General features: G+C 32.1%; 1 protein-coding gene across 1 annotated transcript in view; it reads left to right on the forward strand.

Annotated features, from left to right (window-relative positions):
* Positions 1-672: 672 nt before the first annotated feature.
* The window catches only part of LOC118740051 (ras-interacting protein RIP3-like), a 342513-nt gene continuing 316734 nt past the window's right edge, over positions 673-26451 (forward strand). The window contains exon 1 of the mRNA XM_036471547.1: positions 673-1160. The gene's annotated coding sequence lies outside the window, so the exon portion shown is untranslated. The remainder of the gene's footprint in view (positions 1161-26451) is intronic.

Genomic DNA, 26451 nt, shown 5'->3' on the forward strand with positions numbered 1-26451 from the left:
GTTAGCGCTTGAGATTATAATATCAAATTACTTGATTATTAAGAAAATTCATTGTATCCAATGATTTCAATGCGCTAAGCTTTTCTGTGACGTCACTTCGAAAGTATGGTTCAGAAGAATATAGTTGAGAGTGAGAGAGGAAAACGGCGAGAAAACTGCAACTTTCGCTCAGCAAAGTGAAGTACTTTGATTCCTAGCTAACCTGTTTCCTCAATATTTTGTACCATAATTGCAGCGCGGTTTTCAACTATTTTTTACTCTGAGCATTATGCTCTTTAAACGCAAACGTAATCAGCGACGTTGGCGTTCAAGCTGACTATATATCTTAAACCCGAAATGGTAGTGGTCGGTGAATAAATCGCAGCATATTTCCATAAGGAAACGCGCAGTCAACGTCAGCAGCGCCGCTACCTCTATTATAGCATCGAACGAAGCTGTGCCGAAGCGCACTGAATTGTTTTCGTATGTTGTGGGCCAAATACAGCGCGATGCAACACAGCATGGCTCGCAGGACATACACACGTACACACCCACACTCACACGGATATACACACGAACATACGGCACACAGCACACACCACAAAGCTACGAGTCGATGTGAGCTCCAACAGGCAGGCGCCAACTTAGCGCACTTTCGCTGGCAGCTTGCTACGACAGTTGTGTGGCTGAAGCCGCTGTAAACGCATTCCTTTAGCAAGGCGGATATACGTTCGTTGTTCGTTGTGTGTTTTCTCTATTGTGTCGTATTGTATCCTATCGTTCGTCGTTGTCGTTTTGGCGTTAGCGAAAAAGAAATGTGTGTTTAAAAAATAAATGGTTTTAAGTGCGCAATATCTATCAATAAAAAAATCTAGAAATCTAAAGAATTTACTATAAAATAGCTGGCTAAGAGTTAGCTGCAAAGTATTGATTGCTTAATTATATGTGAAGGAAAGCGCTGTGTAGCAGAAGAAAAACAAAAGAATTTTCTGTAAAAATTTAAGAATTTATTTAATTTAATTACCACGAAACGCACGCAAAATCGAACGGTTCGTAGACGCGTCGTTGCTAGTCGCGCATTTACGCTTTAATTTTGCCGGTAATACCCCACACGTGTTTCATCAAGTGAGTGCTTTAAGGCTTTAAAGCTTACGCAGATATTTACTACGAAGCTGGAAAAGGTGTGCAGATTTTTTGCGATGGAATTTTAGTGCAATTTTAGTGCTATTTAAATGTTTATTTGTGTTTAATAGTGATAAAAATACATGTATTTTGCATAAAATTGAGACGCTTTAAGTTTTTATCTGAAAGAAAAACTAACTATTTTTATTTAGAGTTTTGCATTTTCTTTAAATGAGTTGACGAAAATAAAAGGATTTTGATGCAATTTGCTTTCGAAAAAAAGCGTCAAGAATATTATTTTGCGAAATAAATTTGCGAGAAAAATTACATTTGAAAATCCAGGCTTCAAAAATGTTGAAATTCAACAGAAAAAAAACGCTAAACATTAATGAATTGAAAATAAATTTTACCGGAAATGCTTTCATTTGGAATTCTTTAACTTTTTCTATTAAAAGTAAAATAGGGATGAAACAAAAAGCATTTATTTTTTAAGTACTTCAAAAAAAGTTTTCAAGTTCAATACACAATCAAAATTCTTTTAAAAAATCATGAAAAACAGGAAAATTAAGTTAGCGAAAATTTTTTAGTTATTATCGGAAACAACCTTTTCAAATTTTTAACAAAACCAACACATATTCTAGCATCAAAAATAGTTAAATGAAAAAGTTTAAATTGTTTTTCACGCATATTTTAGTTAAATTTTTTTAGTAAAAATAAAGTACCTACTATTTGAAAAAATATGTATGTACATATATGAAGCAAAAAATGATAAGAATTTTTTTTTCCCCCGATTCATTTAAATATAGAAAAAATGTTGATATTTTTTTATTAAAAAGTTTTTGTAAGTTTGAGTAAATGGAAAAACGATGTTAAAGCAGAGACAGAAAAAAAAACGTTAAAGATCAGGATTTTTACTAATAAATCATTGCAAAATGGTGTTTTATTTTAACTTTGGCGTTAAATTAAGTTTTTTTTTATTTGTTTCTATAAAACTTAAGAGTTATAATTTTTGAACCCTTACGATGGGCCTGCGTGTTCCTGACCGCACTAAGTATTTCATGATCTAAAAAAACTAAAACTGAAAATAATATTTCTTGTTCGGAGAAATAAAAATAAATTGTATCATTGAAATAAGATTCTTATTATAAAGACCATAACCGTTACCGTCCCTAGTTAAAAGCTTTTATGAAGATCAGGTTTGAATCATCACACAAGGGTTTTAAATAAAAAAAATGCAATGTAAATTTTAATTTTCAAAAAATTCAACATTGTGTTGGAAAAGCCTTCTTAGTAAAAACATATTTTAATACATAGATATGAAAGATTATATGACATAGTTTTAAAACTGTTTTGAAACTTTAGGAAAATAAAGTCTGGATACAGGCGTAGCAGCAATAACTTAGTAAAATCCTATGAAAAATTATATATAAAAATTAAGTTGGTAAAATTTTTTTTTGAGAAATCTTCATTCAGAAAAATATGTTCAAGAAGGAAACTTTTTTCAAAAAATTTATTATTAAGAAGCTTCGGAAACTACTACAGAAAATCTTTCTCTAACAGACAATGGCACGAAAAACGTACTTAAGTGTACTCAAAAACACAAGTGAAAGGTGTGAACAGTAAATATTATTTAAATCCTTTAAAATAATTGAAATTTCTTACTTAAAAAAAGTATTTTGAAAATATGTATGTTTGAAAAACTTTCAGCAGCAGACCGTAGCGCAAAAAACCGTCGAAAATTTAGTTATCAAAAAATGTTCTTTTGTTTTGGAAAAAAAATATATTGAAAAAATTTAAAAAATTTTTCCTAAAAGGTTTAAGTAAAAAGACTAGAGAATAGCCTAACGTAAATTATTTAGAAGATTGAAACAAAAAATTTAATCAAAATTTATTTCATTTAGGGCCGTTTTTTAAGTAGGCTTTAAATTTTACCTGCAAAACCGTTTTAAAAAGCCCAATAAAGATAAACTATTTTCTTCTTTAGCAAAAAAAGGGACATTTATAAATGAAAAAGTGCTATACCTTTTGTGAAACTTTAAAGAAAATAATTTCGAAAAAAATAAAAATAGGAAATTTAAAAACTTTTCTAAAGTATTTTTTTTTGTTAGAGCAAGTTCAATTTAAAAAAAAAACTTGTCGAGATTTTTTTTCTGAAAACTTTTTTAAATAAACGGTAGCGGGGAAAAATCAAGTCAAATTTACTGTATTTTTAAAACTTCAAAACAAGAACTTTTAGCGCGAAAATTCCCTCTAAGGATATATTTATCTACATATATAAGCATATAGTTTGTTAAATTTTAGTAATTAAAAGTTTGTTTTCAAATTAAGAAAATCTGAAAATAATGATTTTTTAAAAAAATGTTTAAATTGTTTTTAAGAAATTAAAAAATAAAAGATATAAATTTTTTTAAAACACGAATAAAAAGTTCCTTATAAGAAGGAAAAAATGCTAAACTTTAGTAATTAAAATTTTGTTTTAAAAAACAAGAAATTCCAAAAACCTATAAAAATATTTGAAGATGAAACCAAAGACGATATCTACGAGCCAAATTGATAAGTATTATGTCAATTTATTTCTTTAGCTTTCGGTGCTAATATTGCACCCTCATCAAAATTATAAAAAATCTGTGCTAATATATATATGTGTGTTTAGCGCAAATTAAGCTGCGGCACCATGGATTGTCCATCGTATTATACACACATATATGTATCCGCAACTTGGTCAAATTGGCGGTATGTTTACTCTGTTTCTTATGGGAGTAGAACGTAACAATTGTAAATCTTCCGGCATAAAGCGGAAGGCGATTGAATAGCAGCTTTTGGAACGTTCGCCCAACTCGGCAGCACGACCGCTGATTACTGGGCCTTGCAAAGGATGGATCTATGCTTCGAGAAGCAAACAAATTTACTAGGAAAGAAAGTTGCATCAATTTTTATTTTTTCCAATTTCAATTTTTTATTTTTTATAATTTTTTGTATTTCACACGGCACGCTTTGATTTAGAAGAAAAAATTCAGAACAGTTTTTGACACTTTCGATACCAGAAGCAACAACAAAATACACGCAAATGTTGTTTTTGCTCTACTGATACTACCTGTTTAATGTGCCTTGGTTTTTCCGTAATTTAATTTGAGAAAAATTAAAATTTTCTCTAAGTTTACATGACAGCTATTCAACGTTTTTTTGTTTTAAGTTTTACAAAAAATGCCTTTCGCAACATTTCGTGCCAAGGGCTAAAAAAGAAGAAAATTTACCGCAGGTCAGCGGAGTTTCCATTCGAAGTTTAAGAAAAGTTGCAAATCCATAAAACCCCAAATGATGACATAAATAAACAAAGAGCTTTTTTAAATTGTTGTTGTTTTCCACAAAAGTTTTTCAATAAAGATAGCCGCAATTTTGGAACCATTAAAACTTCGTGTGCGGAATATTTTGATTTCAAAATTTTAATTAAAAAAAAAGAAAAAAAACTATTTGTGTGGAATGTTTTTAGATACGCAAATTAATAAAAAAAAATTGGGTAGAATATGAGAAATTTGTGCAAAAAATATTTTTTTTATTTTTGCTATTAAGAATTTTCTCGTTACTTCTTAAATTTTTAACGGGAAGAGCTACCAGTTTTTATTTTATATTTACTAAAAATTTGCTTGTTTTTGCTAGAACATTTTTCTGTATTTGGAAGAATAGATAATAAAAAATGTAGACATTAGGTATGCTTTCAAATTCGCATTCTCAACCACTGTATATGTAGCTTCCTAAGTTTCTTCAATAATCTCCGGCTATTCAACTTGCCTACTTAGCCCCTCAAATTAAAACTGTATCGAAATTCGCGCGAGTCCTCGTGCAACGTGTAAATCTCCTCTAATCCGCTAAAGTAGTGTCATTTGCAGCAGAGTAGCAGCTAAAAAAACAACAAAAAATTGCTCAACAAAAAAAAAGACAGAGAATAAAAAACAAAGTGAACAGCTGACAGTCATTGCCACCAAGCGTTATTGTAAATTCCACCGGCAACGCCGCTACACTCAGTCAACACTTCCGCCGCCTGCAAAATGTTGCACATTAAACTCATCTTCATCTTTCCATCGTCATCCAATCTACCTATTTTGGCTTTCACACTTTCCTCTTGTTTTCCTCCTTCCTTCCAACCACCTTCTTCGTCCATCATTATCGCTGCTTTCGGCATTATTTTCAACATTTGCTTGCGCTTTCGCACGTTCGTTCGCAATGTGCTTTTCCAGCAGATTTTTAAAGTGAATTATTGAATGTAATTTGTCACAGTTTTCTCGGGCAAACGAAGTGTTGGTAATTTTTTTACTTGCAGAAAAAAGTAAATGAGAAATAGAGCACAAGTAATAAATGCGAAAAGGTTAAGAGTGTTAACAGAAATTGAAGAAAAAGAAATCAAAAATTTAGCAAAAGTAATATCGAAGCTATTTTGAAAAATATGCGAAATCCTGATTGCAAAATTATTTATGGGTGTGTGAGTGAAATATGCTATTAAATTATTGCCGTACTTAGGTATGTATGTATACTAGTAAGATTTATGTCACATGAGAAGCTATTGAATAACGTATATTTACTTACCATATGCGGTAATAATCTAGAAACATTCCGACCATGAGAAATTTCGATTTGATTTATGAAAGTGAAACTCAGCAAGTCTTTAAAAATCTATGTTCCAACTAAGCAAAAGATTGTTTCAGTATTTCTTTTGTAGCTGTATGACAAAACACGATTTGTTCGAAAACTTCCATAAATGTATTCATTAAAAGAGGACATCAGTATTTATGATCTATCAAAAGTTATTTCAATCCTTTCCGTTCAAAACGCTTAGGGTACGCATACACAGGAAGAGGAGCCAAGCGAAGCGAAGCTTTCGAATAAATGTAGCTTTTCAGAAACGTTTTGGAGTTGAAAGCAAAGCAGCTTTTGATTTTCAATTTGGTTTTTGATTTGGCAACTTTATGACGCTGATGCGACAAAAAATCGAAGTATACAGGGATAATCTCAAGTAAAAAAAAACGCCGTAAAAACGTAAACTTAATATTGGATTGTAGATCTGTTTACCATTCTCTTAAGATATTTGCATTTTTATAAAATGAATTAAAACTTTAACTAGGAAAAACTAAGAAAATAAAAAATCTTTTGTAATTTTTATACACGAGCGCACTTGTGCACAAGGGTATTATAACTTTGTTAACATAACGGTTGTTTGTAACAGGCAAAACGAATCGAGATAGATATAGACAAATGTATACATAAATGATCAGAATGAAAAGAGAAATCGATTAAGCGGTGACTGTCTGTCCGTCCGTCCGTCCGTCCGTGCGTCCGTCTGTGCACACGATAACTCGAGTAAAAATTGAGATATCTTAACGAAACTTGGTACGTGGACTTCTTTTGGGCGTAGGACGGATGGTATTGAAAATGGGCTAAATCGGACAATAACCACGCCTACCTATAATGGTAATTTTCAGAAATACGAAAACTGCGATATTTTAGTAACTATTAAAGATAATTCACTCAACATTGATATTTACAATGAGTTTTAGACGAAAAATAAGAATATTATAGATTTTTGGAAAATGGGCGTAGCCACGCCCACTTATGGTTACATGTGTATAACTTGGTAACCGCTGCACCAATTTCTTCCAAACTTGGCACAGTTGTTGGTCCTGGTACAGCATACCAAATGGCCGAAAATTTTTAAAATCGGACAATAACCACGCCCACATTCCATATGACGGTAATTTAGAAAAATACGAAATCCTCGATAAATCAGTAAATATTAAAGCTAATTTTTTCAAAATTGATGGGTGCAACAATTCTTACCAAAGAAATATGTTTGTGATAAAATTTTGGAAAATGGGCGTGGCACCGCCCACTTATGATCACATATATGTGTCTCGGTAACCGTTCTACCAATTTGTACCAAACTCGGTACGGTTATTGTCTTGCCACACAAAAGCAAACCGTTGAAAATTGTTGAAATCGGACTAAAATTACGGCCGTTTTTCATATAACCGGTAAATTTCAGAAATGCTTGAAATTTCAATATTTCGAAATTTAAGGACGCTAATTTACTTAAAATTTATACACCCCGGCTTATCATGTAGCGGCAGCTTTCGGAAAGGTGGAAAACATATATTTAATACTTGCGCCGGGTATTTAATGTTCGGCTCCGCCCGAACTTAGACTTTCTTACTTGTTTCTTTTGTACTAAAGCCTGTCCTTTTGTTCGTCCGATGAAAATCGACGGATAAATAAACAAGATGTGAATGGTCGGATGAAAAAGTGCAATAATTTTTTGTATGAAATAGCAGCAGGAAATTATGTCACTCATACGCCACGTCGTACTTGGCCGTACGGCGTTTGAGTGATATTTTTCATGTTAAAGTTGGATTCGTTTTTCATTTGCATTGCAAACTTAAAGCGAATATATGTTGGGAAAATGCCCAGATCTAGAGAACTACTATGTGCAGATCCGTAATCTACGATTGAAAATTGAACTGAAGGTACTCGTAAGTTTTGTAATATCTTTACGGCCGATTCAGTGTGAACACAACCAGCTTTGCTACGCTCCTCTTTGCATCGCTCGGCGGCTCTCGACTATATATATAATATGCGAAGGCATTTTTTTCTCAGGATAAAAGATCTGCACTGTTCGCTCGATTTTCAAAAATGGGGTGTCAAATTAAAGCGCTTGGCCTGTAGATGTGAAAACTTCTTTTATTTTTTCGAAATCAGTTGCCACTTGATTTAAAATTGCATTCAAGAAACACGTTAAAGTACTCAATGATGATATATGACCCTGATGGCAATCCTTATAGGGTTCGGAAATATTGAGAGATTATTACTTCATACTTACTTACTATTGTAGTGATTTTGTTTCTTCCAAAAAATGTTGCCTTTTCGCGGTGCAAAATGTGTTTACTGTTACACTGAACCCTGCAAAATTGCGTATTTTTGTCTTCTGTCTGTGATATTAAATGGGCACTTATTTAGTTCTAGATGAATGCACAGACTGAGTGTAGTATTGTTCCGATACCGCAATGTAATCGATTCCTGTGGTCTTTAAAAATATCGCAGAAAAGTATCAAAACAAAAATTTATCGAAGAGAAGTATTGGATACTTCCCCCTATCGAGCTCATTATAACATTTCGTAGAAATTGATAAGTTGAATAAGGACGTTGCGTTTTCTGCCGTCACGGTAATGCTATGTCATGGGAAGAGAAACTATTGGAGTATTTTCCGATCAAAATTTAGCAAAAGAGTAGCTACAAGTTTGATCGACAACATTTGGTCAAACCCTTCCGAAGTAGTAGCCGTAAATCTTACAAAATCTAAAAACTTGACTAGTACGGAAACGCACTATTGACAGTTTATTCATTTATTTGGCCAATTTCACTTTTTAACGTGCTGTCGAAGTCCGATTTTCAAACTGATCAGCATTACCGCCATGTTATTTTTTTTGCGTCATACAAGTAGAGGTCGGATACAACTTACGGTATAAACGTGTTGCCAAAAGCGCTATAGCATGATTCATATATTGTCATATATTGTCACAACCAAACTTCTAAATAGATGAAAAACCAATTAAATACTTTAACCGCACACTCGATACCCACCTAACTACTTAAAGAAAGGATTCGAGTACAAAAAGTACTCAGTATTTGAAGAAAGTATCGAGTATTTAACAAAAACCAATTTCGGAGCACTTTATCACTGTGAAGATAGGAAAGAAAAAAAAAAAACAAACTAAACCCTTTTTATGAAATCACGGAGGTAAAGATTTAAAATTTTAGAAAACAGATTTTCCAGATGACCGGATATTCTGGGTAAGGTCTCGTTCGGTATGGTAATTGGTATAACCGGTTGCTGGATATACAGAGATGTAATAAGGGTAACTTCCTTGCCGTAGCCCATTAACATCAACTGCTATACATATTTAAGGTGGCACTTTTTTGGGACTTTGGAAATGTATATACTTTATACATTTGCACTATTTCATCGTCGTTTGCAGTTATTATTAATTTCTTCGGAATTTTCTTCGGACCCAGGTTTAAGCTAATCATTAATTACCTAAAACTTTTAAGCCGCAACAGCTGAGAAACATATAAATTAGGGTGTCCCAAATATACATAAGAAAATCAGCTTTTTTGACTTTTTCTGCTGCCACCCTCAGAACTGAAGTATATCAGAAATAAGGAGACACGTATATTTTATTTTGAAATCGGTTAATATTTACCCAATCCGCCGGGGTTGCTATAAAATCGTTAAAAATGAAACTCTTTTGATCGAATAAGACTATTTCCCTTCAGAAGTTTTCAAAGAATAACACTATGATGCTTATTTAAGTTAAAAATTTTACTAAAGGTGTTTAATAACCGATACTCCTATATGTTATATACAAAAATTATTGTTTTTCATTCTACTCGATTACTTCTGTGGGTATGTGGTAAATACGTTTGCCAGATATATGAAAATTTAAAATTGTTGATAGGCTCAATGAAATAAATAAATTTCTTTAAAAACTAAATCAGTTTTAAGAGATTTAAAAAAATTTTGCACGGATTTGCCACCTTTCTCAAAAATACAACAACGTAACAAGCTAACCTAATACCACAATATGGGTATCAAATGCAAGGTTTATGCACTCCTAACGAAGGTTTTTCAAAACACATACTTTAATTCGCATATATTTTTTGAAAGGGTTGCCATTTAACTATAATAAAAATTTGTTTAAATAATGGTATATGCGGTAAAGTAAAATATGAGTGTCTAACAAAAGGTGTTAAAATAACGCTTTAACCCCGACATGTTTCTGCATGGGGTACATTGTCGCTACCATGTTAAACTATCGAATGTGCAAAAATGCATTTTGGATCATTTTACTTGACTTGCATAATTACCTCATCCTAGTTAACAGATGAGTGGCAGCCCTGTTTAAAAACATTTTAGTCCAAAGCTTATGCGTACACCTTTCGCGTGATACCCATATTGTTGTAACAAACAAGCTTAGATTTTAAATAACCATTGTTCCATTATTTAGCAACGTGGCAACCCCGTTCAAAAATATTTTGAACTATCTTCAGACACTTCTAGTTTTGATGAAACTGAGAAACTTAAATATTTTATTGACCTTTAAATAATTCGGAATGTTCAAATATCTGGCAACCCAATTTTTCAAAATTGTTTACCACAAACCCACAGAAAATGACGAGTAGAATGAAAAAAAAAAATATATATATATATATCCATTGAGCTGTTCGTGCGTGATATGGTAACGAAAACATGAAATAACTAAGTTTTGTATATAACAGAAAGGATTATCAGTTATTAAACACACTTAAAAGCGTTATTGTTTTAAAACTTTTGAAAGAAAATAGTCTTATTCGATCAAAAACCTTTATTTAAAAATTTTTTTTTTAAATTTTATAGCAATTTTACGTAAAAATGTACTTTCCCCATGTAAAATACCTGGGAAACTTCAAAACCCCGGCGGCACGGGTAAATATTAACCGATTTAAAAAAAAAAATACGAGTCTCCTTATTTTTGATATTCTACAGATCTGCAGGGTGGCTGAGAAAAAAAATCTAGAGCAATCCTAATATACATATCCACACACATAACATTTTGTGGCCAATTTTCCAAAATATTTAATCCATAAAATCTGTCATCCACTTTCAACCGCAGGCAAGGTGAGACCATACACATTATTTATTTAGTGTTTTATTAAACATTAGAGTAATCATCATAAACTCTAAATGCAAAATAGGTTAATTTGCATAAAATTAGTAAAACTTATTTATCTTCGCCGAACGCGGGTTAATTGCAGCACTTAGCCAGTAGTTAAATAGTAAATTATGAGGAATTACGTGCCGACAGGCGCTTTGACAAAATCACTAAACGGATTTATATTCATTTGAATACTTAGTTAGCATGAAATAATTATTTTCGAATGCTTCGAAGGGGTTTGATATAATCATTTTGTTATTTTAATCACTAGTAGAAGTGATTTGTTAAATAGCACTTTCATTGCTTGCTTGTGGAAGAAAAAATAATGGAAGTTTATGGTGGTCGAATAATTTTTTGTAAGATGTGGAATTATGTAGAAGTTGGCAGAGAGTAAGAGCAGAGATCAGCTATGAAAAGCAGGCCTTTTTCTTTAGCGAATACAATGTGGGTGCTTTAAAAATTAAAACATAAACACATTTTTGCTAAAATAAAAACTGGTAAAAACTAGCCATAAATTTCTGAAAATTAAAAACAATCTAAAAATTTAAAAAAAATTTGATAAATTAAAAATTGGAATATGTTCAGAGCCTAAACGACGAAAAAGTATATGAAATGTTAAGAATGTGTAAAATATTAATTTCAAAATTGAACATAACTTTTTGGTAATTCGAAACTTGAAGATATTTTTAATAAAATGAATGCATTTATGACCATTTAAAGACCCGACATAATTCTTTGTAAAAATCAGCCAATTTAAAAATTCGGACATGATTTTTGATAAATTGAAATTTTTTCTAATTTTACAACCAAACATATTTCTATGTCCATATTTTAAACAAAGAAAAATTATATAAACTGTGAGAAATATCTAAAATGGTTAAATTAGTTTCAAAACCCAACATACATTTTTGATGATCCGAAACTTGAAGATATTTTTAGTAAAGCCAAAGTGGTATACATTTTCGACCGTTTAAAAACTGGACATAATTTTTTGACCTTGTAAAAACTTGCCATAAACTTTTTTGAATATTTAAAAAACGTGTAACGATCATTAATTGGACATTAATTTTTGATCATTAAAAACTCAACCATATTTCTATGTTTAGATTTTAAACGACAAAATACTATGTATTTTATTAAAAATATGTTCATTGAAAATTTTTAAATTGATTTCACAACCGGACCATTTTGTGATCATTTAAAAACTGGCCATAATTTTTTGAACATATAGTTTATCCATACATTTGTGGCAATTTTAACAATCGGACATAATTTTTGGTAAAAAACTGGACATACTTTTTTTTATTTCTAAAAATGTATGCCTAGTTTTTACATGCTAAAAAATTATGTCCAGTTAGTGAATTACCAAAAAATTCAGTTCACGTTTTAATTTAAATTTATGTTCAATATTTGAATTACCATAAACTTTGTCTCATTTTTAAGTAATCAAAAGTCGGTGCCCAGTAAATGCCAAACATTTATTTCTAGTTTTCAATTGCTCAAAGGAGAAAGTCCGGGTTTTCACTTTCAAAAAAATTTGTTAATTCTCTTAAATATAAAAAATGTATGTTCAGATCTTAAAGTAGAATCGAAGTTTGCTCAATTTTTACACCCAAGCGCTCAAACGTTACAAAAAATCTAATTGCCTTCAAAAATGGCACAAAAGAGGAATTACATTACAAGTATACAGCACATTCTCAATTTCGCACCGAATGTATGTATCGCCGAAAGTTAAAGCTAAACTAATCTGCGCGCGTTACAGCATCAATTTTGGGCCCACAACTAAAACCTGTTGTCACTAAACGAACTAAGCCTTTGGCAGGCAAGCAAGCAGGCAGTCAGTCATTGACGCGACAGAAATGAAAGCAAAAACTACAGCAAAATACCTATTACAGCAACTAAAATAACAACAACTAGGAAGGGAACAAAAAATTCTATATAAGTTTGCTGCTGCTGCGTTAGAAACTTTACAGCTGTTGTCCCCGAAAAGAAAATCCATAAAATTTCGCTATGCCACGGCAACTTTTCAATGCTTGTAACGCAGCGCAGCGTAGAGCAGGGCTACGTTGAGCTTAGCTGACTTGCAACGCGTCATGATTATCGATTTACTTACTTGCAACGAAATAGTGAAATAAAATAAAGAGGCATGCAAGTGTCTATGCACATAAATATATGAATCGGTATATGTTTATGTATGTGAGTAGTTTGCTATATAAGCGTAGCCTTTTGTTCAAGAATGCAAAAAAAAAGATTAAAAATAAAAAAGTTACAGAATCTTTGCGGAAAATGTGAATAAGGCAGGCGGTGATGATGGTGGTGACGACGAACGGAACGGATGTAATGTAGACGTGCGAAAATCACTGCGAATAGCGCACAGAAATTGCATTTGTAAGGGACAGCAGGGTAGTTGAAGCAACCGGCTAGCGAAAAGGCAATCTGATGTCGTTGGCATCCGCATGTGCTTTTAGTAGTATATAAGGTTACTTACTTACATATAAATATATGTACGTATGTATGTATATAAATAGTACAGTATGTAGATGGACGTTTTGAGAAGTTAAAATGTGTTTAGTATATAACGTCAACGTAATTCACAAAGGCCCTAACCAACACTTTTTTCGAAACTGTGTTTTTCACAGATTTTTATTAAATGAGTGTGCGTATATTTCCGTTGGTACCCTGGCCTTGCAGTAATTAGGAGTAAATGGATTTGGTTTATGTTTTTCGGAAACAGATGATTAATTAATAATAATATTTCGTAATAAACTTTTAATAGATGACTGAATGATCGAAACAAACTAGTCCCTTAGAAATGCTAGCAGTTGCTAATCCCTCCAGCATTAGACCAAAGGTAGTCAAAGAACATCCATACTCTCTTTGCTCAGAGAAATCCGCATGAGTGGTCGTTTATGTGTACACCATTGTCATCGGTAAGGTTTCCCGAAATGCCATTATGATTTTGTAATAAAACAACAGTGCAATTCTGGTAACTTTCTTGAAAGCTCTTTTCTCTCTTTCGAAAGGCTAATTGAAAGATTTGCTAACGGCGAGACCTTAGCGGTTATTTTGTCTTTAAGCAATAAGTTTTTTTAAAAATTGAATGAAACAATAAAATAAAAATATACTTTTCTTTTTAAAACAATAAAAACTAAACATTATAAGAAAACTAAATTAAAAAAAAAGAAATTATATAAAAAACAAGAATAAAAATAAGTTACTTTCTAAATATAAAATGAAATAAAAAAATATTTTCTTGACGAACTATTAAGTCTTACAACTAAATTAAATTAAAAAAAGGAAAACAATAAAATTAAAAAAAAAAAAAAATAATTTCAGAAAAATTTTTTTTACAGCAACAACATCTAAAAGAAAACCAAAATAAAAAATTAAATAAGAGTAAAAGATAAAATGAAATTAAATAAATAATTCTAATTTTAAGACGAAAAAATTTAAAAATAATTAAATTAAAGAAAATGAAAAAATTAATTTAAAAAAAGAAAAAATACTTAAAATGTATTTCTAAAAATTAATTTAAATTAAAAAATGTACAGTTTTCTTTTTGAATGCATATAAAACTAATAAATAAAAAAAATAAATTGCAGATAAGTAAAGTGCGGCCAAAATTCGAAGTTTTAAAGAAATTTTTCGAAATTTCGGAATAGGAGATTTTCGAGGTCGCAAATTAAGAATCCGCTGTCAGAATTGCAATATTCAAAATTGCAGATCCAGTGTGGCGTCTGGTAAGTTTCGAGTTTTTAATTAGACTTTTAGAAAGATTTTGAGTATGCAGTTTTATAGCCGACTCAATTTTAATGTTGACGCGCCATTCATTTTCTTCTAAACGAAGTCTGTTCGATGATATGAAGAACATGAGTAACACCTCCAACAAAAAAAAAAATCCGAAAATCAACCGAAAGTCGCAGCTATGTTCTTAAAACTTGCACTTTATTATACTCAAATTAAATGGGCTACCGCATACTCAAAATGTTTCTGTACAATCTAATTAAAAAGCTCAAAATTTGCACATACAGGTGAAGCTAATCGTTAAAAAAATACACTAAAATTTTAATGGCAGGTTTGGGCAGGTGAATATTATTTTATTCGGTAGCTAATACTTTTCTAAGTAACCTCCAATAAGTTTAAAGGCAGCATTAGACAGCGTGTTATTATTCATTTAACAACTTAAATTTTGTAAAAAATCAACAAAGAAAAATACCACTCAATTTCTACTTCTAAAAAAATTCTGTCACAGTGTTGATATTCACAACATTTTTTGCGTATTTTACTAGCTTTCGGACGTATATTCCATTTGGTTTTGTTGAATTTCCTTTACTCAAAGAGCGTTTACACGTTTATAACTTATTCTTTTGAATCTATTATAATGTTGTGCTTGGGCGAAGACCACACTCCGACTGAAAATAAAGAGGGGACTTGGGGTACAGGTCACTACTGTGAACGGTTTTCGATTCGTAGAGGATCCATTTAGCCAACTTAATGATGAAAAACCCCTACTTTAAAACTTTTTTACCCAATTTTAGCGGCACTTTTGGATTTCGGCTGCAGTGTGCAGCGCTTTGCTCACAAATGTGTTTTCCTGCAAGCATATTGGTGGTCAGGATATCTGTCTAATTCGGAATGTTGGTGGCCATTTGGCTCATGTTGGGATGTTAACTACATTAAAAGGTATCGCACTCTTAATTAAGCAGCCAACCATTTGCTTTTTGATGGCAGCTATCTTTACTTGGAATACGTTGGAGTGAACTCAAAGTCTGAGTTGAAGTCAAAAGCGGAGGTTAACCTAGAAAGTTCTATGTCTAACCTTTCCTTCCAGCAGTTAGATATTCGGTGTTCCCACTCATTCGATTCCATTTATGGCTTTTTATTCATTTAGTGGATTGGTGAAAAGAGTTAACTCGAACCCAATTTAAGTAGGAATGAGCCCTGAGAATTATTCAGTGTCCATAGCTTAGGCTACATCTAATAGTTGGGATGTTTGCCTCTCTGGTAATGATATTTATGAGCGCCAGGCGCAGACGCATCCTCTCACAGACGTTACTCCGAAGTGTTACATATAGCGTCTTCCAAGCCTCTCACCTTCCTTGATGAAACTGAGGTAGCTCGATAGTTTCACTTTCATTGCTTGTGCCAAACTGGAAGAATAAATTAAACCCGAAGTGATGACATTGAAAGTGTAAATGACGACTATATTCCTTCTCTTCTTCCTTCCGACAACTTCGTTCGTGCATTTGTGCAATATAACAATATCCAGTGATGAAGCCGGTAAGAATGAGTGCTTGGAATTTATTTAACTTCAAAAATGCCTCAGACCTTATCTTCTTAAACCTTGAGAATTCATAGTCGATGCTATTTGTTTTCAGTAAATCAAAATTTCGTGGTCGCAGGGAGCTTTCCGCCTCGCTAATTAACATTTCCGCGCCTTGTCTAGCCATACCATGGGCTTTTTTGTTCTCTTCGATAACTATTGCTATGTCCAGGAACTCTGCAGAAAGAAGCATTGATTCCACTACTTTGGAAACTAACCCTATTCGGAAACGTAGTAATGCATTACATGCGTAATAAATAATAGACTGTATTTCTTATGCGTTCTCGATAATACTACTGCTAACTATGTAATCAGCATTCTAATTTATTCAAAAAGTTCCAAAAATTTCATATTAAAACACATTCATATCTCGATACTAGGTGATGCAAAATTGAATGCCCCACTTTTCTTAGGACATCACCCTGGGGGAAAAAATGCATTTTCGAATGTGGAAAGGGTTGTTTTACTGATTTTTTTTTCGATTACTTTACAAAACATTTTCCCACTGGGACGTTATGATTGCTTGATATGCAAGTCTTTGATCTTTAGGTAACCGGTAGGCTAGCGTTGGCGGATCCGCATCCTATTTACCCTAGCGCGAAATGTTATAAGAATCCTAAAGCTGAAGTCCAGGATGCCTTAATGTGGTCAGTGATGACACTTAAGACAGCGCCTTTTCTATAATTATAATTCCTTTTATCCGCGGAATTAACTAAAAGCCCATTCTCAACCCTTCTCTTGATAATCCGAGGCTTATAAGTCTCTGCACACTTCCGATTATTTCTTGATTGTTATTTTTCTTCAGTTCTTTTCATTTTATGGAGCCAGTTAATAAGCTCAAAATAAAATCCCCATGGGTAAATCCATGTCAAACCGACCAATGGTCCAACCATAAACCGTTTTTGATTTGGTTCTGCTCTCGTTTTAAAGGTGATGAGGGTATAGAGAAAAAATGTGTTAAGTACTTAATTCAAAATTGTTTTTTTTTTAGAATTTCGAAATAAAAAATTGGAAGGGAAAAAACTTAAAAAAAATAAGTAGAAGTTATAGCAGCTATTTCGGAGATCACCACATCTTTTCATCAGACTTCTTTTTTCTAGACTTCAGCAGGGATCGAACCTGCGAATTCGATGTTCAAAGCCAGAAGAAGCGTTAACCACTGAGCTATGTATCTCCCGTAAACTCTTGTTGCTAATTCATTTTCCCTATTCAACCAACTACTATCAAGTGCAGCAGATTTGCCGCTATTTAAACTCGACAGCGTGGTTGTTGTTGTCAATTCTATACATCCATTTGCTTATTTTGCTTCTGCGTCTGATGAAGAGATGAATATTAAAAATAAAATGTTAATAAGCCACAATAACATTGACAAATAAAAAAAAAATGCAATTACTTGCAATTTTTCTGCAAAATTTAAAAAATAACAATTCCTTTATAAATCGAAAATAACAATTATTTTTAATTTTTATATTAAATATCTTAGATAGCAGTTATTGACGACTTTCATTTATAAAAGCCATCAATAAAAATCACTCAGTGACTTTTACTTTTAAAAATCATCAATATAAATCAGTCAGCGACTTTTATTTTTTAAATCATGTGTATAAAAGTCATTATAATTTTTCGCAGTTAATAAGGTGTTGGGAAATAAAAGATTACTACGACTTATAAAAATGAGTTTTATAAGTACGATCTAAAAAATAAAGGTCAGTGTCTGATTTTTATTTATGACCTTTATAAATAAAAGTCTTCGATAACTATTATGTAAGACATATCATTTAAAAATCAAAAATAACTCTTATTTGCAGATTATTTAGATAAAAATCAAAAATAATTGTTACTTTGGATTTATAAAATAAAAGTCAGAAATAACGGAGTAATTAAATAACAGTGACAGTAAGTTGACAGTAAAAAAAATTGCTAAAGAGCGTTTTTTTAAATAAAAGTTGCATTTGTTACGGTCCCTGCTCCAACTGATTTTAAAAAATTCTTATATTTTCAAGAAGCTGTTTTTTTAAGATATGATTTTTTGACATTTGAAACAATTTATTTTTGCAAAAACTAAACGAGGTTTTGTTAAACAATTCTCATTTAATTTAATATTTTTAATTTGGACTTTGCAAACAATTTTTTTTTTATTTCAAAGCTATTAAATATGTATCATTCAAATTTATATACATTTTGGCCTTCATGATTTATATGGCCAAAAAATTAAGTTTAAAACGAGATCAGAACTTTGTTTGTAACTATAATAGTTTTTGAGGTAATAAAAAAATTAACATGCAAAATCCGGAAAACTGCGGAATTTCGATTTTTTTTACCAAAAATCATCAAAATCTCAAATGACCGATTGGACATGGTTTGACCCCCATATTTTACCTATATGATTTTACAACAGAAGAAATCCATTAATACCTTCCTATACTTATCTTTAATATTTGGTTGTCACATAAGCATAATTTACGGAAAGCCCACAATCGGTGGCTCATTGCACAACTAAATTTAGATATCCTTGTATCAGCTATTATACGTAATAGTCAAATCTTCGAGTTACAGCAAACATATTTTTAAATTTGAAGTGAAAGGGCAAACACAAATATTGCAAGACAGCATTCAGTTGGTAAATAAGAAGCGGCCAACTGGGAGGTGACATACTACGAGCACACTACTTGAGTTATTCGAATGAGTAGCACAGAAAGAGGCAAAATATACCTACATACATACTTACAGTTAAAAAAGTTAATAAAATGAATATAATAAAAAATAAATTCTGAATTGACTATATGGCAAATATAATAACAAAATCATGTTAAAACACATGCACTGAAATACAATATATACGCAACCACACAACAACTGTAAGCAGCAAAGAAAGGGAGTAATGAACTGTCTCATATAAAAACTATAGAGTTTTCTAAAGCACTTACCAATATTAATACACAAAAAGAATTACATACTTATGTACCTATCCATGTACATGTGTGTACCTATAAACATATTTACTTATGTATCTATAAATACAAATACACACATTTGTTTGCATTGAGGCACACGCGATTCCCTTTTACTCACACAAAAGCCTTGTCTCTGTCATACGACATGCTTTTCGCAGACAGCTAACTTAAAAGTAGTTTTATACAACAATTGCATTGCAGCGCGCACAACAATAGATAAGAGCGAAATTCTAGCGATGACAAAAACAACGTTAATAGAACCTATGTCACAACAAAAGTATCAAAGTATCAACAAACTTCCTAACATACATGAGTATGTATGCATATATGTATATATATTACACTGCATCACTTCCCATACACAAAAAAAAATTGGTACTGTTTTTCCATTGGAATTATAAAATCTATTATATTTTAAGACGTCCACCAAAATGACACAACGGTTTAGCTTAACAAATTTACATAAAAAAAATTGAACGGAATCGTTATAATGGAATTTTTGATGCTGTTTTTTTAACTTAACTAAACTTAACTTAAAAGATTTTTATATTATTTTAAGCAGATATTTTAAGCCTAATTATTTTTTTTGTCTTCTGAGGGGACTTTTTTCAAAAAGTCCTTTAAGAAACAATTTTTATTTATAAAAAACTCCATTTTTGGAGGTATTTTCAAATCGGTCCAGCTCGCTTAAATCTTAATATTTTTCCGAAATATTTTGGTAGATTTTGTAATCCCGGCGGAAAAACTGCAACTTTTTTTGGTGATGCAGTCTTATATATATAGGTTTTTATATGTTTGTTGGCAAATCGTGTGCGCGCATATAAAATGTCAACACGCGCTTTTAGCGTCTAGGTATGTTGGTCGCCCTCTGTACATAGCAAGACAAGCTGGTAGTCAGGCAGTCAGGCAGTCAGGCAGTCAGGCAGTCAGGCAGGCAACAGACCAGCTATATACCAAATTACAATGTGTTGCGTATACGCCATGGCTGGTTTATATTTTAAATTCACACGTGAATTTTATGCAATAAATGTTTTGAACTTGACTGTTGTCAACAGAGTAATGAGTAAATTTATTGCTAACGGTCAGTTTTATGGGTACGAGAGGAAATATTAGATAATCGAATTGAATAGAAATTTGATATTGCAAAGCATTATTCATTACTCATATTTGCATTAGTGTTTAGAAAGTGAAAGGATTCAATAAATGTATACTGTTTCTTAAAATGTCTTCTGTTTCAAAACATAAGCCCATTGAGAGGTTCATTTATTTTTAGCACTTATCGTCTTACTAAAATCGTGAAAAAAGATGCAGGAATGGCAATGAACACTTCTAGAATATTCTCGTATCCTATCCAAGATCTTCACAATATTTCCGTTATAATTAAATCCTTAAAATTTAGTAGCAGCGCCTTCGCAAGTAGGGAGGGAAAGTGTTTAAGCTGTGGCCACTCTTGAGTCTTCTGCAGATGACATCACACTCAGTGAGAATATGTAGTATTGTCTCACTGAGAACCGACGTCGATCACTTGATCATATTGCTAGCTTATACAGATGCCCACTTAATCTGCAGTGTCCTACCGGTAAGTATTATAAGTTTCTCTTTTGGGGATTAATGAAGCTTTGGCATTATTTTATCATTGAGAGCAGTAGCCTTTTTGCCTGGCGCAGTCCTACTGAGGCACGTTAGTTTAGATACCTTAGTAAGTTCCTCTAATTACTGAGCTCTTTCTTAAATTTACGGCGTAGTCACAGGAAAGGATCGGTACTATTATATGGACATATCTTTGACGACATAATAGAAAGTGCCCTATTTTCGAAAAGGGGGATTCGCAACGCGTCGAAATGGAATTCCAAATATCAAGCCAAGCTAATGTTTCTGGAACGTAAATAATATAGATTTCAGTGGTAAGGTTAAGCTTTATCATTTATCCTTCCTCTGCTTTCTCTTAGCTAGAAAAGCTGATATGATTAGACAAGATTTAGAAGGCGCCTATGAAGACTTAAAACCTGGGCTCGCAGGTTAATTTTTCGATCGCGAATGTTCTACCGGGCTGAATTTACTTCAACATTTTTTTTAATAAATCACAAATAAGTGGTTATAGAAAGATATATACAAACTAGTGGATTCCTCTGGGCGTTAAAATGCCCAAAATTGAAATTAAATAATTTAAAAAATATTCCAAATATTAGTTAGATTCATAAGAGATCCGAGTGCCATATTTCATCAAAACCGTGCAGAGCAGTCTCGCATAGCGCATATTTTTATTTTCATCGAATTTCAAATCATCTTATACCGATGAAAAAGATCTTAATTAAAAAAATAAAACTTTATCACACACCTACCGGCTAAAGTCTCTAATTTGACCTCTAATTTTTTGAAACCCCTTTCAAAAGTATTCCCAAACTAAAAACTTCTTAAATCTCTTCGTCTGACATTGTGATACGCATACATTTCAATAAACTGATGAACTAATTCGAACTTGATTGTACGAACAAATGGCAACCCTCCTCAATAAAGGTCAGGAATAAATCCCTTTCAAACCCATTTCGATTTATACCCGTCTTTTAATAATTCATTTAAGTCATAAAGCACCTCAATATTCTTAACGTTCAAACCAAAGATTTCTTAACACTCGTTCGTTTGATATCCATATTTTAATATTTCGTATAACTTGCGTATAAGTAATTTAAATTCAACATATCAAGCAGGTGGCAACCCTCTTCAAAATATTTTCAAACAACTACTTTCTGAAACCCCTTTCGTTTGGCACCCATATGGTGATACATACTTCTCTTACCTAATATGATTTTTAAACATGTGGCAACCCTCCTATAGTTCAGCTAAGAAACAAAGCTGTTCAAAAACATTTCGTTTGATTCCCAGCTTGTAATAATTGATTTATTTTTTTAATTAACTTAAAACTTAAAAAAATGCTGATACGTTCTTATTAAATTCTGGCCACTTAAAAAATGGACATAAATTTCTATGCATTCAAAATCTGCTCATAAATTTATAGTAATTGGCTTATTTATGTCTGAAAATATTTTCTGACCGCTGAAAAATTGCATATAATTTTTTGGGCACTAAAAAGTGAACATTAATGGCTCGACATGTGAGAGCTGAATTTATGTTTTCGGCAATAAAAGTTGATAATCTAAAAACTGGACATTATTTATGGTCATTTAATATAGAACAAGAAATCTATTTTTATTTTTTCTCTCGCTACGTAAGGTAAAAACTAGGAATATTTTTATTAACATTTTAACAAAATTATTTAACCACGTAAATAATACAAAGTTTTGTATCAACGGCTTATTGTTTTTCCTTGGTTTTAAATTTTATTGTTGCTTTTTTATTTTTTAGTAATTTTCCTAATTTTTAGTTACTTTCTTTATTTATTATTTCGCTCGCTCAACAGCCGTCGCGTGCGTGCCATTATAACTTTCTCAAAACTAAACAAAAACTCTCGTTTGTTTTATTTTATTTATTTATATTTACTTTTCAACCCGCCTGCTATTTACTTAGCTCTAACTCTTAGATGCAGACGCTGTTGTTTATACATACATATATGTATTTATTTATCAAGCGAATGAATGACTAAATGGGCGCATAAGGGCATGCCCACGTGAATAAATAAAACAAAAGAAATGAAACACAGTGCTCGTACAAAGGCCTATACACAAGTGAGTAAGTTGGAACTAAAGGAAAAAGGACCTGACCTGGTGTACTATCGAAGGTTTGGAGTAAACGTAGGAGAGGGAGGATAGAGAATTGTGAGTTTAGGCCCACTCAATGAATAGCATGGAAACTTTGTATATAGGCTATTTTATATCCTTACACACATACACACATACACGTAAATTCACAGCGTGCGCTGTTGCATGAATCTGCAGTAGGCGACAGGCTGACTAAGCGTGGCAAGTAGCAGGATATAGCCCGACCTGCTTGGTTGGAAGCCGGTTGGTCGTCGTCGTCGTTAAAAACTCTGCACAGAGGGTGAGGTCAATATTCAAATGATGACAACAAAATTATGGTTCGGCAACATTCAAGTAGTTAGGCTGCTTGAAGGCTTTGGGTACAAGCAGGCAGTGCGCTAACTTGGAGCAACAGCAGCAAAAATGCAAGTAAAGTTGTGAACCGGGAGCAAGTGGAGCGCAGAGGAGCAGTAGAAGATTTGAAAAGCCTCAAGAACATGTGCGGCTCCACGGGCGCACTCCAGCCTTGGCTGGTGTTTGCGCAAAGTTTAGTAGCTTTATTTAAATTTGTGTTTGCTTAAGTGTATGCGCCTCTGTGTGTGTGTGTGTTTGTGCTAAAATAAGGTGAAAAAGAGATGAAAATGAGGGAGTAAAGTTAGACGAGGTATTGTGCGGCAGCATAAAACGTTATTGATTTTCTTAAAGCGAAATGCAAGAGAGTTGCGAAGAAAATAAATTTCCATTTTTATATAAACATTTCTTTTCATTTTAATACTCTTATTAAGTATGGTCACATTTTGTCCACAGTTGCTTTATCCGCTTTCCTCATATACCCAGTAAATGATATATTTCCGCGCTGGTGTTGACATTTTTTCCGTTAGATTTCGCTGAGAATTGAGTGGTTTTTCACTTTTTTGTTGTTAACATGAAAAACACACAAGTAAGCACTTCAAAGGCTCTGTGCGACGCTACACACGCTCACGCCGTCATAGTGCATACATACTCGTACTCTACCCAAACACCAACCACTTTCACGCTTTTCATATTTTAAAAATAATACACTCAGCGCGTGGTTTAAAGTTTTGCGCTTGCCACACGCAAATATGAGCCAAATAACGTACGTACATATGTATGAATGTACATACATACATATGTACGAAAGCAAATACATACTCGTTTCGAAAAATGTTACGCATACACCACGTGTGCCCTGTCAAGCGTTGTTTGAGCTGCTCGCGCACTCACATGCCCGTAAGTGCAGTCAAGGGACGTCGTCTGGAGAGTATGGTGTGTGTATTTGTGGTGAAATAAAATGAAATAAGTTTTTGCGCTTACCGACAAAGGCACACACACTCAAACACATATGCACATAAATACACGCACAATTTTGCTCCTGCAAATAATTGCATGCGTGCGTGTGTATTTGCTTTTGCATGCGTCGTTTCACTTTTGTAGTGTTGAAAGCGTTGACTTTGCTGCGTGCATTTTAAAGTGATAAATTGTTTCATTTGAAGTTGTAGCAGCAGGAAACTCAATGTCAATTTAATTTCTTAGTGAATTAGATTGAAAAATACAATGAGTGGATTTTGCTTGTATGCTTAGTAGGAGGGGTATGAGAATTTTATTTGATTTCAAATGTTAGATGGTTAAAAAGAAGAAAAATTAACTTAAATTTTAAAAAGTAGATAGAGAGTTTTTGTACCTTGCGTTATATTATTATTGTATGGGGTGTTTTTATGGAATTGAGAAACAACTTTTTTTAAAGAAATACATAGGTACCCTTATATTAATTCTTTAATAAAAATGATAATGGCAAATTTGTTTTAAGGTAACAAATTTCTTTTTAGGGCTAAATATCTTTTTTGCTAATGTAATAGCTTAAATTTAATTTAATTTTTTAAAAATATTTGATTTTGAGAAAATGATCAAAAATATGTTTTTAATCCCTGTATTCTAAACACATTTTTTTATTGAATTTGCAATAAAATTATGCTTCTTGTTGTTTATGGGCCTGTAAGGGTTAAAAGGGCTTAAGCAAGAACAAATCTACCTCCTTTTATCTTTTAACAAAAAATAATATTTTGGAAATTTTCTTGTATTTTGTTGAAAAATATTGTGTAATCGCCTCATTTTGGTCTAGTAAAAAACTATACAATTAAAAAAAAGTTAGCTTTAAAATAAATCTATAAGGAGAAAGTATGAATGACAACTTTAAATTAGAATTTGTTTTTGTTTTTGTTTTTCTGTTGACGTTAAAATTTACAATTTGTATCAAACTTTTTTTTTTTGGTTTATGAAAAAAATGATGGTACATTTCGAGCCCTAACCGCCAAAATAACGTAAGCGACATTTTTTTAAAAATTGTATTTTTAATGCAGAAATATCGAGCCCTAACCGCCAAAATAACGTAAGCGAAATTTTTTTCAAAATTTTCTTTTTGATGCAGAAATGTTCCTAGAGCATTTACATGCATTTCTGCATCAAAAATAAAATTTTGAAAAAATGCCGCATACGTTATTTTGGCGGTTAGGGTTCAATTTCTTCAAAAAAATTTCCACCAAAAGCAGAGTGCTTTTTCAAGCAACAGAAATATTGAAACATAATTCTTGTGGTTTTTCTTGAGAGCTGGCCTCGAAATTTCGGGTCAAGCCTTTAAGGTATTTTTTAGCATCACTTTGATTTACTTTAGCGTTTATCAAGTTACCGATATTTATTGAATTATCATTATATAAGGAGTTAGCAAAGTTTACCGAGTTATCGTAATGCATTGAGTTTTTTAACTTATTGAGTTATCGATATTTACTTGTTTGTTTATTTTTCGAATCGAAGTTTTTGTAATTTTCAAAATACATCGAGTTATCGAAATTTCAAAGTTATATAATTTTATTGCGTTATCACTGCTTATCGAAATATGTCGTGTACCAGAGTGTAAGGAGTAATCAAAATGTATTGAGGTGTCCGTCGAGTTATCGATTTACATCGAAGTATATACTTTTCTGAGTTATCGAAATTAATCGAGTCATGGAAACGCACAGTTATCGAAATTAGTCGACTCATCAAATTTTATTGGGTGATCGGATTATAGTATTTTTGAAATTCATAGAATTATAGATACAGTGACGAATAAAAGTATTCGCACAATGAATTTTTCGCACTATATGCAAAGTTTTGTATTCTAATTTATTTTCCATAAACAATTATTTATAAAAATATGGAAATTGCACACGGAAATGGTGCAACGGAGATCGTGCAATGGAAATGGTTGGGGCTGAAAGAAGTGCTTCTTGAGGTATGCACATGATATTAATTTAACCAAAACTTGCTAACAAAAGGCTAAAGAAAAACACTTACAAAAAGATCAATACAAGAATGAAAGCAAAGGTGAGTACGTACATACATAGATAAAGAAATAAAGGTCAAAATAAAAACAAAGAGAAAGGCAAAAATGAATACCTAGGTAAATTTAAACACTTTAATTATATAAGGTCAAAGGGGAAGGGGAATACGTAGATGAAGAAAATGATAAACATAAAAGTAACTTTAAAAGTAATTTTTCGCAAAAAAAACCGACTTCAATCCTCATATAAAAAAATAATATATATATATATATATATATATATATATATATATATATATATATA

The sequence above is a fragment of the Rhagoletis pomonella genome, unplaced genomic scaffold, assembly GCF_013731165.1.
Source record: "Rhagoletis pomonella isolate Grant_MI unplaced genomic scaffold, Rhpom_1.0 Rhpom_scaffold_00005, whole genome shotgun sequence".
NCBI lineage: Eukaryota > Metazoa > Arthropoda > Insecta > Diptera > Tephritidae > Rhagoletis > Rhagoletis pomonella.